Raw genomic sequence first — 4,477 nt, 5'->3', positions numbered from 1 at the left:
GGGTCTGCCTTTTCCGGGGCAGCAGGTAAGGGCTGGGGCAAGGCGGCGGGCGTCGGGCACTGGCAGGAGGGTGCCCACCTGAGCAGGCGAGAGCCCAGCCCCTGCCTACTGCTCTCCAAATCGTCCCACCCACTTTTGCAGGGGTGTGTTCGGGGGAGCTATGGGAAGCTTGGGGCTCCAAGCCCTCAGCTGTTGATCTCAGACCCCCCCACTCTTAGCCGTGCTCGGCGGTTGCCGTTGGGGGCCGTCAGAATCCCGGTGTCTGGCGTGGACAGAGCTCAGCAGGCCCCTGCCGCAGACGGCGATGTGGACTCTCTGACAGGCACTTCCTTGGCAACAGGCACGCCTGCCAGGAGGGGAGGCCCGGCTGCTCTGCTAAGGGGGTGGGGAGTCACAGCGCTGTGCCCAGCTACGTGGCGGTCTGTGTGTGCATGTGTCCATGTGTGAGCACAAGCTGTGCTCGGGTGCACGGCGTGTGTGACTCTGTTTGCTTTAGAGGTTGTTCCAGGGGAGCCCCGTTGGGGTAGTGCCCTTCCCTGGTGCATGCCACATGCACCCCGCCCTGCTCTCACCCCATGTGTCTGCGGCAGTGCGGCGCCCGTCCCGTCTTGGGAGGACCCACGGCTGCATTGGCTTCAGCTGACTATGGCCTCAGCATTGGCTGTGCTCAGGTCACGGCCCAGGGGTCACGGCCCAGAGAGCGCTGGCTCCGTGGCCCCCAACTCTCGCTGCTGGTTCACGTGGTGTCAGGTGCCCGTGCGTGTGGGGGGATGTGGTGGCAGCTCCTGCAGAGCTGTCGCTGGGCATGGAGGGTCTTGCCTGCACTGCTGTCTCAGGGGTGTTGTCTGGAGCACGGTGGGTTCATGGGACTCACCTGTGTGCACTTGAGGCTCCAGATCAGAGCGAGGCACAGCGCTAGCCCAGGGCTCACGGGCGGAGTCGGCGGGGAGGGGCGCGGGCAGAGGCTGCGCTCTCGTGGCCTGGTTCTGGACTGGAGCTTCCTGAGGGCCAGCGTGGGCTCACCCTACCCTCACCCTGGCTCTGGCAGTGCTGGCTGGGCTGCCCTGGACAGGCCACCTTTCAGGGGAGGAAAGGCTACTAGGCTGGGGGGCCGGTCTCCTCCCCAATACAGGGAGGCAGGCCGGCAGGGAGCCCAAGGCCCAGCTGGTGCTCCCTCCACTTGTGGGTCTGGGTTTTGCTCAGGGGAGTCCTGGAATGTCACAAGAGCAGGCGAGTGGCAGGCAGGTCTGATTTTGCTATTCATTTATCTCCACTCAGGCTGGAGTGGGACCCTGGGTGGGTGTGGTCTCTGCTGTCATTCTCAGGTGGGCACACCTGAGCGGCTCACCTGAGGTGCCCTGGGTCACTGGCCAGATGTTCTGTCCTATTTTCTTCACCCTGGGTGTTCTTGAGATGGGGGTCTGCACTGCTTTCGCAGACCCCCGTCCCCCCAGAGACCTCGGGATGGGGAGGCTGTCCCCGTCCCGGTGCAGACCTGGGTCCCCTGGACGCACTGCGCTGGGTGCCCGTGGCGGGGCTCAGTGCTGTGCTGCCAGCCCTGCCTGTGGCCATAGTCATTACGGAGGCACAGATGGAACTGGCACAGTTCTCCAGCCCCACCCCCCGCCCTGCTCTGCCTGTGCCGCACAGCTGCGGGATGATGGGGCACGGGGGGCAGCCCAGAGGGCACAGGGAGGGTCGGGCATGTACCGTGTCCCACCGGACGGGCAGCGGCCCCATCCAGCAGGCCTGGGAGGTCGGCACCCAGGCTTGTCTTTCTGGAGAGAGCTCTCACGGGCCCCCCACGTTCCATGCAGCCTGCAGTTGTGGCTGTACGTGAGCGTCAGTACTTGAAAAGGGATGAGCCCCAGTTCTGGTTCTGGGGCGCCCACGTCGCCGTCTCGCCTCTGCCCTGGGTTGGCTGTCTGGTCTCTTTGCTCCAGGAGCAGGCCCCAGCCTCCCAGCTGGTTCCGGAGGCCATAGTGGGTCCATGGCCCCAAGCAGACACAGTCTCTCTCCGGGCCTGAGGGCGGCAAGGGTGTTAGCCAGAAGCGGTTGGTCTTGCTGCATCTTGGGAGCATTAGTGTTGGTCCCCAAATTAGGGGGATCAGAAAGCCCAGGGGGACAGTTGTGCGTGTGAAGAGCGTGTTGAGTGTGGGAGGCACGACCTGATGGGAGACAGAGTCCTCTCTCTGAAGGGTGACCTTGGGAACCTCAGGGAATAGGCAGGGTTCGGCAGCCTGTCTGCTTCAGCCGCCCGGTCTGAGGTGTGTGTCCGGCGGCCCGGCTGACCAAGGCCCCGCATGATTCCCGCTTGTGGGGGAGGAGCAGGGTTCTGGGCATGTGGTGTGTGGCATTGGCAGGTTCCCCCTCCTGCCCCCCACTCATCCTGCAGGTGCCTTCCTCTGCTCCTCAGGCTCCTCGGGCTCCCGTGGGAAGACAGAGGGGTCCTGCCTCGTCTCCCTGGCCGTGTGGCTGTGTAGAGTGCTGCTCCTTCTGCAGCGTGCACGACCGCCAGGACGGTCCCCGGTCCCAGCAGGCTCTCCCACCGGCTCCAGTTCTCCCATCCTCAACGTGAGAGAGCACCCGAGGGCCTAGCTGCATGCTCTCGGGGGACAGCGTGCGTGCAGTGTCTGGATGCTGCTGTCAGTCCCACGTCCCTCGAGCTGTGAGGTGCTGGGCAACACAGGAACCACGAGGAAGATGCAGGCTGCCGGGCAGAACAGACTGCTCCCTTCCTGCCTGGGTGTCACCCGGTGGGCCCGCATGGCGATGACACACAGGCAGCAGGCCGTGACGACCCCTAGGATGTCGCAGGTGTGTGCGACTTGACAGAAACGGACGTCTCGACGTTGGAACGGCGGACAGGGCAGAGAGGGCGGTGGGGGGTACGTCCTGAGCCCAGGCCTCTGGCCTCCAGGCCCGCCGCCTGTCTGTCCGTGCAGGGGTGCTGTCAGCCTCGGGCACGTGTTTTGGCATCGGCGCCAGCGTTTTCCCGTTAACGGTTGAACGGAACGGTGGAGGACTTGCAGGCACGTGGGGAGTGTGGGGTGAGAGTGGAAAGTTCTTTGGGAATTGGAGGTTGTGGCAGAGAGCGGGGAGGCCGAGGCCCAGGCCCCACTGTTGCGCTCATTCCTCCACGCCCAGTAGCCTGTGTCCCGTCGGTGTGACAGCCTCCTGAGCAGGGCCGGCCGTCCTGCCTGACGTGAGGGCAGTGGAGGAGGGGCAGGTCGGAGGCTGCGGCCCTTCCAGGGGGAACCTAGCCGTGAATCTCAGGTCAGAGCCTCCGCGGACGAGCGCGGGTCAGCGGCCTTGGAATGTGCTCGCCGGTGGAGCCACAAGCACGTCCCCGTTTGCCGTCAGTGTCGAGAACTAAGGCTCAGGCCCCACACTGCAAGTGGGAATCGTGCGGGGCCTTGGTCAGCCGGGCCGCCGGACACACACCTCAGACCGGGCGGCTGGAGCCGTGGAGGCTGAGTCTGGAGGCCGACGTCCCAGAGCCAGGTGTCGGCAGGGCTGTCCCCTCCCTGTGTGCCCGTGTGGTCATCCCTCCACGTGTCCTCCGGAGGCCTCTCTCGTCGGCTGTCCCCTCCCTGTGTGCCCGTGTGGTCGTCCCTCCACGTGGGCCCGTGTTCTCATCTCACCTCCTAAGGACCCTGCTTGTACGGTCCAGGGCCCAGCCACGTGGCCTCATTTAAACTTGATCACCCTGGGAAGATTCTGTCTCCAGATACACAGGCTCCTCCCGAGGTGCTCAATAGGACTTCATTCAACACGTGAATTTTTAAGGGACGAGTTCGGCCACCGACACCCAGTGGGCCATGGGGCACTTGCCCAGGGTGCAGCTGTTGGGGGTGGGGGTCGTCTGGGCGCTGGCCATCTGAACCGCGGTAACCGGCCCGTTTTTAGGCCCTGAGGGGTTTTTCTCTGATTCCAATCTGATGGCTGTCCCCAGTTTGTGACAACCTGAGCTTTCTCAGGAGCTCACAGTGATTTCCCCCTGAGAGCAGCTGCTTGGAGCCAGCGCTGACCTCAGACAGGCTGCGGTGGAACACGCACGTCCTTGGTGGGGGCCCGTGTGGTCATGGGCATGTGTGGCCCCCCACATGTTGAAGGTGTGGTGCGGTGACTCTGGGCGTGTGCCCACTGAGCTCAGGACGGGCAGGACATGCCTCACGGATGGGACAGGAAGGAAGTGGCTGGGCCGCTGGACCTTTGTGGGACCCTGCTGCTCTCGGTTCTTGTCGGACAGAGTTTGTCCGGTTCCTGTGGGCTCCTACCCTGCCCTGTGCTCTCCAGCCCCACGGCCCAGCATGCGCCAGCTCCGGGTCCCCCGAGAACTCGTTTAGGTGGAGCCAGGCTCCGAGAGAAAGCTGGGGGTGGGGGCGGGGGCATCCAAGGCCCACAGCATCACTGATGGTCTTTCACTCCTGAAAGGATAGTGGGGACCTGGGGGCCTGAGCGCCCCTTCCTCACC

This window comes from Pteropus alecto, unplaced genomic scaffold, assembly GCF_000325575.1.
Source record: "Pteropus alecto unplaced genomic scaffold, ASM32557v1 scaffold134, whole genome shotgun sequence".
Classification (NCBI taxonomy): Eukaryota; Metazoa; Chordata; class Mammalia; order Chiroptera; family Pteropodidae; genus Pteropus; species Pteropus alecto.
This window is presented reverse-complemented; position numbering follows the sequence as displayed.